A 15,987-nucleotide genomic window follows, 5' to 3' on the forward strand; every position below is an offset into this window, starting at 1 on the left:
ACCATTGGAAGACTTACATCATCGTTCATTTTTTCATCCCCCTTTGCATGAAGTCGAGTCTAGGTCCTCCAGTCTACCTACTAGCGATGTCTATGTGGTTCCTTTGGCTCCAACATAGTTTTCTGCCAAAGGTAATATATTGATTGGCTCAATGACTGTACCTATAAACATCTCTAGGAGCAAGCTGGCAGAGCCCCCTGATGGTCTCTACCCCAAGAAGTACTTTGCCTAGGTTTCAGCCGGGCAATGGCTTCTTTGTATATTTTGTATTTTTTTTACATATCTCATCGGGAGTTTTGTTATCAAAAATTTTTGATCTTCTATGGCAAGTGCTGATGGATGACTTGGTCTATTTTGGATTCGCCAATGGTACTAGTCGGCACACTCAAAGCCTTGCTTCCGCAGCTTGGGTGATCTACTATCCAGCTAGTCAGTTGATGGTCTCAAGGGGAGTATGCATTGGTCCCGCATCAAATAATATGGCTGATTATACTATCATTATTAATCTACTATCTGAGGCTATTTCTTATGGAATTAATTCATTAGTAGTATATCTTGATTCACAACTGATAGTGTCTAAATTGAATAACATTTATCAGGTTAGGGATCCATATTTATATCGCTATTATTTAAGAGTGAGGTTGTTGCAAAGATCATTTGTTTATATTACTTATTTGCACATTCCGAGATCTCATAATTGGTTAGCAGATTCTATTGCTAATCAAGCTTTAGATTGGCACATCATTCATTCATCAACATAAAATCAAACATCAAAAAGTCAAAACTGTATATATATATATATATATATATATATATATATATATATATATATATATATATATATATATATATATATATATATATATATATATATATATATATATATATATATATCATAAAACATCCCGAGTGTACATAAGTGTGTCCAAAATAATATACAGAAATTGGGACTCAAATGCCCATAATCATGTCTAGACTATCTATGACCCGGCTCAAGATGAGCAGCCAAGTATGTGACTACAGTGTTAGCCACACGCCTAAGAGTCTGAACCCAGTCCCGTGGCACTCCAACCACACGATGCTACATATCCTCAGGGAGATCCTCTATCGCCACCATCGGTACTCGGTGAGTTAATCTCACCAAGTTCCGCTGAACTGCATATAGGACTTGCTATGTATCAGTAGTTGCCTCTTCGGCACCTCGGTCGTAACGTCCATTCCATGGGAATCCATCTGGTCGTACTGGCCCAATATCCGGAATATGATCATTACATTAGCCATTTGAATCCCATCAAAAATATTTTTAAGTTTATTTTCATATTTGAAAAATCATAAAAATATTAAAATAAATAGAATATTTGTTACCTATATCTCCCCATGCCACTCTTGGTGGTAATTCCAGATCAGGATCTCCCTAGAAGTCAAAATCGACATAGGGGTAATCATCCACTACGATGATTTGCTACTCACACCAGGAGAAGAAATCATTGTCAAAAGCTATCTGCGGTACGTCCCCAGCTCCTAGATTTTTCATTAGATTGGCCCACCTACCCGTTCATGGATCTCATGGGCTACTGAACGGAACTGGTACTCTAGGGCATAGTGTTGCGACCTTCTCGGAAAAGAAGGAGCACAAAATAGTCCCATACCCAAATTTTCTAGTCTAGCCTTTTTTGATAGATGATAACTAGCTCTTCAAATTAGTGAGAAGAGGTGTACACCAATCTAATACTATGGTGAGATAGTCTAGCACCAAGCTCATGGCGAGTTGTTAAGCTTAGTGTAAGGAGGCTGATCCATTCACTCTGGCTATAGTGAACAAGATGATCCTTAATGACAAGATCTCTATGTGCTTGATTGGAATTTGGCTTCCCATCTTTTCTGTATGACCTGGGTAGTATATATGCACATAGTCCTCGATAGAGAGGCTACCTTGTGATCAGTCTATAGAATGTACTATCTCTCCCCTTCAGGAAAGGGCTATGATGAAATAGATATCCTCAATCTCTATCTTTAGTGGCATTTGATCAATCATGAATGAGTCATCCTCGATGCTCTAGTAGTGAATGAGAATTTCGAGCAAGCAAGGATTTGCCTTCATATTTGGCATTTTTGAAAATTTTAGCAAACTGCATCCTCTTAAGACATCCAATGCCTATGGATCGTTCATAACCTCATCATCAATAGTGGCATGATCCCTTTCCCTCCAGGTAATTGTCATCCTAAAAAAAAAATGTTTGGACCATTAGTTCTTTGTTTTGAAATCAAAACGGCATATACACGGGTCTATTTTATACACAATCGCATCTAGGGCCTGCATATACGCAGGTTGCATATAGCCAACCTGCGTATATGCCACGAATTTTTTTTGACATAAATTCAACAGTGAAACTTTAATTAAAATTCTTAAAAACAATTACAAATTGATGCAAGCCAAGTTTGGGGGTTACCTAGTGATTTTGGGAAGATTTGAATGGTCGGATTCGGCAAAAGGCAAGCTTGCTTCTTTTTCTCCACTCCTTGTGCTCTCAACTCAAACGGTAAAAATGGTGAGTCAAAAAACTATTTTATAGACTTTGAAAATGTCAAAAATTTTCAAAACTTGATTTTTTTTGTCTCGTATATCTTTTAACTTGGGAGCTTGGAATGTCAAGAATGGATTGTTTTTCAGGACATTTTGGACACTTTTTTAACAGTTTCGAGTCGGTTCCATGACTGCTGACCCGTCATGGTAGGTATCGTTTACTTACTAGCATATAGGTTAGGGAAGCCATTCTTCCGTTTCATTTTACATAACTAGCCTCCATCCGCTGATATACTTGCCATAGGGTTGATCCCATCATGTCATTGTTAGTAAACCAACTTCACTTGCTAATTTTTAAACTTTGACATGATGGTAGAGCCATCCTTTTCATGGGCATCGTACTTAGCACCTCACTAACATTTTTTGCCCATGATGCTTCATTTGAGTAGGCTCGCGAGTCCTCTCTAGTCCCACCATGACTTATGCGCTGAAGACTCATTTCTATTTGCTTCTTCACTTCATTCTGGCCATATACCCTAGAGGCCCCTTCGTGTTGAGTTGTACTACTGCAATGCATATTGAGTATTTGCACCTTTTAGCCTTTAGTTGGCTTCACTTGGACTCATGTTTAAGCCAGCTTTTGACCATGACATCTGCAAAATCAAACTTGCATCCCCTTGACTTCTGCAACTTAACACACAATGACTCGTGGAAGGAACACACCTTTGAGTGTCTTTGACTAGTTTTCACCTCCCTGCATTGAGCATAGGATTGTTCTAATCCCAGGAACTAGGTCATTTGCTTCACCGACACTCGTTCTTTCCACTGTATTATAGCATTCTTTTATTCTTTTTCAAGCTTAATGAAAAAGACAAAAAAATATATATATTCCAAAAAAAAAGAGCAAGAACGGGACAATATTTTCATTTATTGTTGGCAGCTAGAGTCGTGTCGACCTTGAACAAAGCACTCAAACAAAGTATCCTCCATCTGGGTGGGATTCAATTTGGCTTAGGTATGCCTTAACCTTGTTATTGAGTCAGTCCTCCTTTGATTGGTTATCTCTTCCAATCATATGGAGAGTTTGTTCATGCCTCCTGCGTGGCGAACTTATACAAAGTTATCATATGCTGCCAAAAATTCATCATTTGAGTCATGCTTTTGTTCAAGGGAAGTAAGCTTGAATCGGCCTCTCTGCGGTGTCTCTCGACTCATTTTTCAGTCGGCCATCCATGGTTGTTAGTTTCTTGTCTATCATAACACCGGTTATATTGGTCCTTTACTCGTGCCAGTTTGAGAAGGTCTCCATTGACTTCTTGCTGGCAGGTCTTGTCCTTATCGACGACGACATCTTGCTCTGAGGATAGGCCTAGAGCTGCACCCTAGCCCTATTTTCATTATTGATAGGTCACCTTGTGCTCAACATCAATCAATATCATGGGTCTTTGACTGAGTGGTTTCCCTTGTGTTCAATGTCAGCTTACATTACCACAAATCGGGATTCGTGCAGTACCTTGGTTTCCATTTGACCCTATTGGTGGATACCTCGCCTCTATGTCAGATTTCATTATTGGTTGGTTTAGAGGGTTTTTTTCATGTGCTAGCCACATCTTGTGTACACTGAAAACGTGCTTCGGTCGGGTTACTACATCATTTTTGTCCAATTCCTTCCACATTATTGGCCTACGAGATACACTCGTGCTAGATTGATGAAGTATGCCTTAATTCCTTCCTTCTAGTAGATATTTCCCTATCGACTATGACTCATTGCTCCGGGGCAAAGGTCTAGAGTCCATTTGGCAGTACCTTGGGGTTTGTAGTGATTAGTGTTAGATCCTTCGCTATTGACAGTGGGAAACCATCATTGTCTCCTGATCGATAGATTCTTCTAGGTGTTCGACTTCAGATCATTTATTCGCACTTGTTAGATTGTACTAGAGTACCTTAACTCTCATTATCATTATTGGTGAGTAGTCTCACATTTGTTAACGGTATACATCAAAGACCGATAATCGAACGATTTCTCATATGGTCGACTCCAGCTCATTCATTCCCATTGTGTAGAAATGTACCACGGTGGTCGGTGAAGACCTAAGGTTGCATCATCATTCATTGGTTCACTTGACAGTTGCTCCTATTGCTGCTAGTTGATACCATTCCACGTTATATGTTGTAGTCATTCATGGCAACATTCTATATGCTGGCAACCGGGTTTGCAGTGTAGTACAATCCTATTCCATCATGTTCACTTGGTACTATTGGGATCAATTTTTGACATTAGTGATCAGCTTCATCTTTCAGCCTCATTGATCTTCCTATATTTGATATTCAGACATGTACTTGTTCGATCATGATTAGATGATCCATTACGTATTTCCAGTCTTCTATACTTGTATACTTAGTGAATCCGCTTGTACTTGATATGCGAACATGCTTTACTTTTTCTGAGCATGGGTATGCCTGCCTTAGACAATGTTTCTTTCTAATCTCCTTTTGTGGCTTAGCAGGCTTAAATCTGGTGAATTCCTTCTCAGTTTTTGACAGGTTTCCGTTCTCTGTACTTAATACATTTCATCCATCATGTACCCCTTCTGACCTCATATATTAGGGTGCATCTGTTATAGCTCCAAATCTCACTCTTGATATTTGTGATGCTGCATTTATGGCCTAGGGCAAACCCTCCTTCCAGACTTTGTCCAAATACTTAGAAAACAATGTTTTACTCCTTATACGTGACATCTCCCTGAGCTAAACACATGTGAATGCGGGTCAATGTATACCCAACCCGCGTATATGTCTTAAAACACTTTAAAAAATTAAATCTCCTTAATTTCGGGCAGAGATTGCGGGTTTTACCTATTGATTACCTATTAGTTCCTATGGCCTAACTGTTCCCAATGACTTCCAAATTAAAAAACTACTTTGGGAGAAGTATAAAAAGGCTTCAATGGTAAGGCCTAAGGAGGGTAGAAGAGAGAGAATCACTCTACCAAGATTATCCCTGATCAAGTCTGAAGACCCTTGTGCTTCCAGCACTTCCCCCACTACAGGATACCCTTATGTCCTTCAGTTATGATGTCATTTCACTAGTTGAGATATCCTTGTGTGAGTCATGGAAGGAGCCTTTTGAAGACTTGGGATTGGATGGACCCGGAGGACGGTTTTGCTTCGAGCCAGCAAGAGGAAGATTCAAGTGATATCATTCCTTGCTTTATTTTAGTTATCTGTAATAAAGAAACATTTGTCTTGTTCCCAAAATCAATCTTCTTTATGCATATGATGTTATTGTTATGGTTTACATATGAATAATTGTTTCAATGTATAACTAACCATCTTTCAATAAATTATGAAGTTGATTTCTATATGATACTTTGTCCATATATTGCTATGCTTCTTTAAATTGGTTGTTTTGCAGGTTCAAGGATCTAGAGGAACCCCAAGAGGGTTTGGACCCTGGTTGGATCTACCCGAACGAAGGACCCCTAGGTGCACCTCTCTTCGTGTAGTTTGCTTATTTAAGTACCATGGCTATGTGGAATGCTTGTTTATTACTGTAGATAACCCTTGCTCTGCTAGGGTTTTGACCCAAAACCCTAGGGGATATAGTCCCTCAACAATGTGCCTGCTTACAACTCCCACTACATGTGCAATATCAGGCCTTGAGCAGACCATTGCATACATTAAGCTTCCAACTACTGATGCATATGGAACTTCAGACATATGAGCCATTTCTTCCTGAGCCTTGGGACACTCCTCCTTACTTAATTTGAAATGGTTATCCAAAGGTATACTAACTGGTTTTGCATTCTGCATATTAAGCCCTATGAACACCTTTTCTATGTACTCACTTTGAGACAATGTTAATTTGCGATTCTTCCTGTCTCTACTTATTCTCATACCAAGGATTTGTTTTGTAGCACCCAAATCCTTCATTGCAAATGAGTTTTCCAATTTTCTTTTGAGCACATTTATTTCCTGCACGTTAGAACTTGCAACAAGCATGTCATCTACATACAATAACAATATAACATAGCTGCCACGATTTTGCCTTTTTAGATAAACATAATGATCATAGTGACATCTAGTATAACCTTGTTCAGACATAAACTTGTCAAATTTTAGATACCACTACCTGGGAGCTTGTTTTAAGCCATACGAGCTCTTCTTCAACCTGCACACTAGTTTCTCCTTCCCTTTTACCTCATATCCTTGTGGCTACTGTATATATATATCTTCCTCCAAATCCCCATGGAGAAAGGATGTCTTTACATCTAACTGCTCAAGATGCAAATCTTCAAATGCTACTAGACTTAAAATAGTTCTGATTGAAGTCATTTTAACAACAAGAGAAAATATCTCATCAAAATATATACCCTTTTTCTGTTCAAACCCTTTCACCACAAGTCTAGCTTTATACCTTTTTTTTCCTTCATCTTCTTCCTTCAACTTGTAAACCCATTTCTTCTGCAATGTTGTTTTACCTGCAGGCAACCTGACTAAGTCCCAAGTCTAGTTATGTGCTAAGGATTCCATCTCTTCTTTCATGGCTTGCTCCCACTTCTTCCTGGTTTCTACCTGTAGTACTTCTTCATAACATTCTGGTTCACCAGAATTAGTCAACAATACATAATATAATGAAGGAGAGTATCATTCAAGGGGTCTACTTATCTTGGTAGATCTTCTAACAACACCTTCACGTGTTTGAGGTGCTTGTTGTTGTTGTGGTTGTTGTTCTGGATGTTGATCATAATGATTTTCATGCACCATCACTTTTTATGTGATCTTGTCAAGCACTGTGTATTCTCCGTTTTCTTTTTCGTGTTTCGTTTCCTGTAGCTAATCCTTATAAAAAACCTTTTCATTGAATATGACATCTCTAATCCTAATGATTTTGTGTTTTTCATAATCATAAAAGCGATAACCAAAATCATTAACATCATATCTAATAAAGGTACATTTCTTTGATTTTTCCTCAAGCTTTGTTCTATTTTCTTTATTAATGTGGACAAAGGGTTCACAACCAAAATTCTTTAAAAAAGAGTAGTTTACCTTTTTACTTGTCCATGCCTCCTATGGAGTACCACCATCCAAGGAACTTGAAGGCCCTATGTTTATTAGATAAACAACAGTATCTACAGCATCTGCCAAAATTTGTAAAGGAAATCTTGCATGCAATCTCATGCACCTTGCATGCTCCATGATTGTCCTGTTCATCCTTTCTAACACACCTCTTGTGGTGTTCCTAGAACTGTCTTCTCTCTGCGAATTCCATTCTAAAAACAGTACCTATCAAACTCTTTTATGCAATATTCACCTCCATTGTCTAATCTGAGACAATTCAACCTTTTTCCTATCTCATTTTCAACCAAATCTTTCCATTTCTTGAAAGTATCAAATACATCAGATTTATTTCGAATATAATAAATCCATGTTTTTCTAGTTGCATCATCAATAAAGTAACATAATAATGAGATCCACCAAGAGATGATACCTGAGTAGGTCCCCATACATCTGTATGCACAAGTTATAATTTTTCGCTCTTCTTTTCTTTTGCAACTCTGAGGAATCTGACTCTCTTTTGTTTTCCATAAACACGATTCTCACAAAATTTTAAATCAACATGCTTCAAACTTGGAAATTTTTTTTTTGAGTGAAGAATCTGCATCCCCTTCTCACTCATGTGCTCGATCCTATGATGCCACAATGTCGTATCTTCTCCTCTAGAGGTTAAAGCATTAACAAAATTAGAAATACCATTGCATAAATATAATGTACCAACATTTTCTCCTTTTGCTATTAACATGGATCCTTTTGTGACCTTCCGGGTTTTACCTGTAAAAGTAGTCACACAGCCTTCACCTCCCAACTGCCCTGTTGAAATCATATTTTTCTTCAGATCTGGAACATGCCTTACCTCCTCCAATAGCCACTTATTTTCATTTTGTTGTTTTATGAAAACTGTAATGATTCCAATGATTTTACAGGGTTTATCATCACCCAATCGAACCTGTCTAAAATCTCCTTGAACGTAATCATAAAAATGTTTCCTATCAGGTGTGGCATAGAATGAGGCCCCTGAATCTACTACCCAGGCATCAATAATATTTTATAATGAAAGAATCAAATCATCTTGCAACACATCACCTGTTACATTCACTTCATGATTAGTTTCTTGTTGCGCATCTCCTTCTTTTCCCTTTCGAGACTTGCAGTCTTTCTTCAAGTGTCCTTTCTTCCCACATTTCCAGCACACTATCCCCGATCTAGACTTGGATCTGCCTTTTCTTGACTTACTGCGATATCCAGGGCTCTTTCCTCTTTCCATTTTTCTTCCCCTAGTCTCTGTAGTCAAAGCATTACTTGATGTCTCACCGGTGATTTTCCATCACATTTCCTCGCCAAGGATTGCACCAACAACATCATCAAACTTTAAAGTACTAGATCCAGAGATAGAGTTACTAATGGCCATAGCTAAACCATTCCAACTTTCTGGCAATGAGCACAGAAATAACAGAGCCCTAACTTCATCATCAAAAGTTACCCCTACAGAACTTAACTGACTGGTAACTGTATTAAATTCATTTAAATGATCAACAACAGATCCACCTTCTGACATCTTCATATTAAATAAACACTTCATAATAAATACCTTATTTGATGCTGAGATTTTTTCATATAGTTTGGCCAATTTCGACATTAAACCCTATATTGTCATTTTCTTTGAAATATTAAACACCACTGACATTGCTAGGCATAGTCGTATTGTTCCAAGTGCCTTTCTATCGAGAATATCCCATTCTGTGTCTATCATACTCGTCGGCTTCTTTGTCTTTCTGCTCAATGGTTGGTACAGATCTCTCTGATACAGATAATCTTCCATATACATCTTCCATAGCTGGTAGTTTTGGCCATTGAATTTTCAACCCTAAACCTACCATCTTCCACCATTGCTAGCACTCGAACTAGGAACCCTTCTCTCTTGTGAGTTTTATTAGCCAAATAGACCTTCAACTCTGATACCAATTGTTCGAAAATTATATATTACAGAGCAATGGAACACATAAAATATTACAGAAATATAAACACAGAAAATGCACAAAGATATATGTGATTCACCCAATTTGGGCTACGTCCACGGAGAAACAGCCAGCCCTTCAATTTATATTATCCTGCAAACTGAAGAAATACAACCTACAACATATACATTGTAATTCCCTCTTCGCTGTTGATCTCCTCTCTCTTCCTCACTCAGAATACTGATCCACATAGACGCAATACAATTCCCTCATATATAGCGATTGATTACCTTCTAGGGCAAAAAACCCTAAAGTAAACATAACTTCTACCATCATATCTTCACCTAATGAATGAACCAAATTGACTACAAAATTACAACATTTTATAAGGAAATTTTACATCTATTCTTAGCTTCGGGGGCACTACCCTCAATCCCCCCGCTGGGGGGCTCCCAAAAGGTCGCAGCCACACCCCCCTGGTCCCCCCCTACAGTGAATATTTTACGAGCGACGTTGCTACCCCATTTTGAACTAGGGTCCAATGCAGCGATACCTTTGAATACAAAAGATAATCAGCCTCTACACCCAATAGGGATGCATGAGAAATGACTAGTGCTGGCACTTCATCTGCATGACACTTTCTCATAACCTTTTGATGAGCACGAGTATTGCAGCAAGGATGCTGCAACTCCTGGGCTACCGGCTTTACTTATCAACCCAGGGTTCATACAAACTTGGAGGTGACAGTGCTGTATGCATAAGTAAAATTGATGGTTCTACCTGTTGTCATTTTTCAGTTGGCGAGAGACCACTAGGGTTCTAAGACAGACTTCTATAGAGTCAGAAAAAGCTTGATTCTTTGATGGAAGAAGGGAAAATCTACTCTAAGAGAGTTACTCGACTGCAGTAATGGAAAAGGCCAGCATGTAATGCTAAACCACACCATACCCTAGTTAATCATTTAAGAGGTTATGCTAAGTAGAATTGCTAAATCAAAAATAAACAAATGCTACTATCTAAGTTGCAGAAGTAAAAGGAATCAAACCATACTAATGTGCAAGAAAATAAACTAAACTAAATTTGTTTTCATTTTTTTGGTGTCTCAGCCAAAATCAAGTATGCAAACTAATTGTTCTGTGGATGTGACAGGTGTATGGAAGGTGTTTGGGGATGACTAAAAGGTTTAAAGAGTGATTGGATGGTATGGATGGGTCCTAGGAGGATTTTTTTGACATCCTATAGGTTTCCCATCAATTCGGCCTCAAAACAAGCCATTTGAAGAAAACCTACAGGATGTACTAGAAACCTACAAGATGATCTTGTAGGAATTACAAGAAACCTATAGGATACAATTGAGAGCTAATTGTGAGGTGTTGGAGGTGTTGGGAATCTTAGGAAAGGTGTGTGATGGGTGGAATGGAGTGTTACAAGGTCTAGGAGCACTGAGGAGTCAATATCAAAGATAAGAGATTGCTAGATTCGCTCTATGTGTTTAGGGAAATTTCAATGAAAAATGATGAAAAACTAGTGAGGGTGATGGTGAAACAAGGGAAGGCTAAGATGGATGAAGTGGAAGGTCTCTGTTGGTTATGAAGTCTCGGTCTCCTCCTAAGGTACATTCTCTACATAAAACATGTGTGTCTTCCGAAAGGAACTATGCAACAAGATAATTTTTTCATAAACTAGAAAAGAATGAATCAACTACCTATATTATGCATGAAGAAAGTTTTTGAAGCGAATGAAATCATGAGTGAGATATTATTGTATAAATGGAGATGGAAAAGGATGACAATGAAATATGCCTTGCAACATTAACCAACTACTAAATTAAAGACAACAAACTCCAAAGCTCATAAAAGAACTAGAAATTTGTGTTTTTGGGGCTGCTGAAGGGTCCCTTCCTCAAGTCATGGTCCCAGAGGGAGGAAGTGAGGCCAAGACACCTGCTAACAACCTTGTGGTGATCCTTTTTCTCCTTGCTAACCTGCTACTTGAAAGAAGGCACAAATGGAAGCAAACTATCACACAACCAATCTGATCTACACTACTTGTAATGGAAATGCATCTACTAAGCAAACTAACAACTAAGCTATGAATCTACACTAATAATACATGTACAATAAAGAGGAGCCTCGGATGCTAGGGTTGGGACCTAACCCAAAAGCTTCAGTGCTCTGAGCTAACTCAATGTTGGCTCAAGAAAAAACTCATTCTTATTGCCAAAACGATAGTTTACATCAAAAGAACTATCACAAGTGTTGCAGCTCAAATAATAGAGTAGAGTTTTACAATAAAAAGTATGAATCCTACTGAGGTCCTAGGCCTCTCTACTTATACATATGAAGTCTCCAATGACTTCCTTAAAATTAGGGAGGCTCAACTCCCAAACTCGAGATAAACTAGTGCTTTGCCTTTCAGTTGCTCGGCTATCTTCTAGTCCTCATGATTTTGAAGTTCTCACTCCGAGCTAATGGAGGAATATTCGAATGGAGGGGTAGTAAATGAGGAGGATTCACCTCCTATAATCCCTCTCCCTTGTCCCATTCAAGTTTTGACCTTGGTCTTTGCCAAAATTCCTTGCTTTTCTCCTTTAATCCTGCATTAAATGCACATTAGACCATAAACCAAAATATCCAACTCTAACTCACTTCATAAACAAAATATAATCAAAAGTATGCAATAAGTTATGAGAAGAATTGGTTCTAATAAGCTAGGAGGTGAATTAAGGCCCATATAATTACCCAATGATGAGGCTCATCATCACCCCTCTACTAAAATTTTTGCTCATCCTTTGAGCAACTTAGTCAATATCCATATTCTTCATGGCTCTGGTAGCCTCTCTAATATCCCATGCCTCTGTTGTGGTCTCCTCTTCTTGTTCATAGCTACTATGTTTTCTACCTCTTCCCACTACCTCTTTTATTCTTGTTCTTTTCTCCCTTCTAGCATCCCTAAGAGTAATGGTGGACTGAGTTTTAGGCCTATCCAGTTGACCTTCAACCTTTGCATAGATTGCTTATACATAGGTGTCTTGTTGAGTGCCTCTCTTAACCTTTGAGGGGAGTGATATTCTCTTATATTTAGGCTATATGGTAGTGTGTTCCATCTTCTTACACAAGCATGTATACTATCATCTCCTAGCAGCCTAAACATGTCCTCAAAATGTGAAATTTCTTGCTCTTGGGAAGCAATATATCTAGGTGCCAGCTGAGGGTTATTTGTAATCAAATTATGGGCATTGGTGAGGGCCATGGGATTTGATTGTTCATATCTGATCAAAATATGTTCAATTTTCTCTCTTGCCAATATCCTTTTCATCTCTACAGCTCTTGACTCCTCATGGTTCATCCATGATGTCAAAGTCATTAATGATAGAACTCCTAGATTGACATTAGGGTCCCATACATTCATTTCTATGAGGGCCATGTTTTGTAAATAAAACTCAGCCATTTTGGCCCTATCCTCTAGCGTACTTTGATCACAAAGATCAATAAACTTCCTGTAGTCCTGAAATGGCATGGTTCCCCTCTATGCTAGTCACTAAATATGAAACTGTAGACATTGTTCTTTGAGATAAAGAGCATAGGATTTAGCTGGCATCCTACACTAGATTGACTCGAAGGAGAGGCTGGCCATACATGCTAGTTGGTTCTCTCTTTCCTGTAGCTGTCCCCTCAGCCATGCATTTTCTGTCTCTAGTTGATTTCTCATTATAGATTCTTTGTCCCTTAAGCCACTTAGTTCTCTGCCCATTTCTTTGAGTTTCTCCTCCATGTGCCCAACGTCTTCTAACCCCTTATATTTGGTGATCTACATCCATCGGTGAGTTCTGGCCCTCTCCTTCTCAAGCTCAAAGAACAGTAGGATGGCAAATTTTTGAGGTATGACCCTGCCTCCTTCAATAAACTGGTAATAGGAGTCCAGGTTAGTTTGGGGGCTCGATTCTTTTGTCTCTCGGTCCTCCTATTTAGCTTCTTGCTGCTCCCCTACCTTTCTTTCAAATTTTTGTGCCTCCTGTAGATTTTTTTGTGGATCCTGTAGGATTGCCTTACCCTTTGAGGAAGTTGATCTAGTAGTAGGCCTCCTTAAATAGGTGATAGGGGACTTAGGGGAAAGCATTTTGTCTTTTTTGTGTAGGGGAATCTTCAATCTCAATAGGAATTTTGGTTGATGTTTGTGGCTTCCCCTGTCTTATTCTTTTGATCTTTCTTGTCTTGAAATATAGTGGGGCCTGCCTTTTCCTTTTTCCTTTTCACTTGATTGGGGTGCTGAGAGAAGTGAGGGAAACTGCTGTGTCTCTCGCAGTAGCCTCTAGAGACACCCTAGGTGACTCCTCCTTGTGTTTTGTCCCCTCTGTTTTATTTTCTTATTCCTCTCTGTCTTTCCTGTCTTCTTCTTCTTGTAGATCTTCATCATCTCTATTAGTTTCCTCCTTAATTTCCTCCTCTGTTTCTTCATCATCCTCCTTCTCTTCTCCCTCTTCTTCTTCATCTTCATCCTATTCCTCTATGTTATTTTCTTCTTCATTCTTCTCATCGTCACCTCCTTCTGTATATTCCTCTCCCTTTTTTACTTCCTCTTCACTGACAGTAGGACTAACATCATAAGTGAGAGTTTTGATGTCATCCTCTACTAGCATGTCTCTGAAAACTGACCATGTTATAAGGGCTTTAAGGTTTTGGAGGGAATATTCAATGAGGATCCTAATCAACCCATGGTGAGCTAATTATTGGGAATTCCCCTCCTTCACTTTGATGCTTGAGTCTATGAGTGATTGAAGCAAGAAATATGGTATGTTGAGCCTTTGGTGAGGGGGTGTTTCTACTCCAAATCTTAATTCTTCAAGGATCCTGAAATGATAGCCATAGACAACACTATATCTACCCTCACATGAGATGTATTTCATTAGTTGGTAGCCTACCTCACTCCATGGATATGGAAGACTTTCCCTTCTTACTCCATTTTTGTCCTCAGTGGGTTCCTCACCTTCTAAAAAGAATTTATTTTGGCAACCTGGCTATATCCTTTGTCTTCTTTTCTCCATGGGACTACTAGGGGAAATGTGGTGACCCTACTGATGAGCTTAGGGGTGAGATCTATAGTGAGGCCCCTTATTACAATAGTAGCATGTATTCTAGTGTGTGGAGTGAGGGGGAGACAAAATTATTGAGCCACCTCATCATCATACCCTCTAAATTTTTCAAAAAACCCCATCCAATTATGTCTTGTGAATATTTAAAGAACTTGCAGGTGTTGTTGGATTCTCACAATGTTTGTGGGATCTCTCCTATTAAACCCTCATGTCATCTTGTTGGTGAAGGTTCAGGAGAAAATGAGAGGGTTGAAACAACTTTTCAAATGCAAGAGAAAAATAGAGATGACTGTTTATTTAATTCCTTTTACAACGTTGCTAAATTCACTCAAATTTAGAGTATCCTTGGTTCATTTACTTGCAAAGTGGAATGTAATTTTAGAGCCTACCTCTTTAGAGTTGTTGCAGTAACCAACTCCCATGATATCACTTCTGAACTCTTATCTGCCAATCCTGTAGATAGTCTCTGTGTATCCTGTAGACTGTATCTTGTAGGAATTCCTGTGCATGCTCTATGTATCCTATAGACTGTATATGAGAGCAACTTGAGTGAGGGAGTTGCGAGGAGGTGAAATGCATGAATGCATGGGAATGATGTTTTATTTCCTCTTATGGTGATTCGAGGTGAGGTGGTGTTCTGGAAGCAAAGGTACGTTGACATTATTGGACCATTGGTCCCCAATACCACCTCATCATTTCCCACTCCTCGTAATCAACTCCCACCTCGTAGATCTGTATTTCAACTGCTTTTTTACCTACTCCTTCTCTCTCTTTGAGTTGGCTGCAACCACGTGTGAGATGACACCTGGTTGTGCATGTTCTAACTAAAAAAAGGTGTACAAGTTAGCTGGCCACCTTTTCACTTATAAACCAACTATCTCATAACCCTTAAAAAAATTTACTACATGATGCATATGAGAGAGTGAGTGGGATACTTACTGGTGGTTTCAATGCTATGTTATAGTTGTCGAAGACCAGAGGTGTTTCTGTGTATATTTGTTGCATGCCATTCTTCTTCCTCCTCTTGTTGTCTGCTAATGGTTTCTCTCTTTTTGTAGGTATTTGTGGTTGAAGATCTGATGCTACTGCTTTGGAGCTCCTAGATCATCCTGGCGAAGACTTGTTACTGGTGTGATTGGCCTTTTGTGCGAGGCTGCCACAAGATTTCCTACAGGATGTCCTGCAACTGCTTCTCCCTCAAAATTATTTAATCATTTTTCTTGTTGGGGCTGTGAGGATGGTGACATGGATGGAAACAAAGAGTGGGAGTGCAAAGAGTAAAGGATATTCAAGTGATGCTCTTTACTCCTCTTTGTTTCCTTTTTTCTTTGAAGACTGAAAAAACTGTTGAAACT

Source organism: Pinus tabuliformis, chromosome 4_2 (assembly GCF_031772625.1).
Source record: "Pinus tabuliformis cultivar Carrire ecotype Pingquan chromosome 4_2, CPIR1, whole genome shotgun sequence".
In the NCBI taxonomy this organism is placed as follows: Eukaryota; Viridiplantae; Streptophyta; class Pinopsida; order Pinales; family Pinaceae; genus Pinus; species Pinus tabuliformis.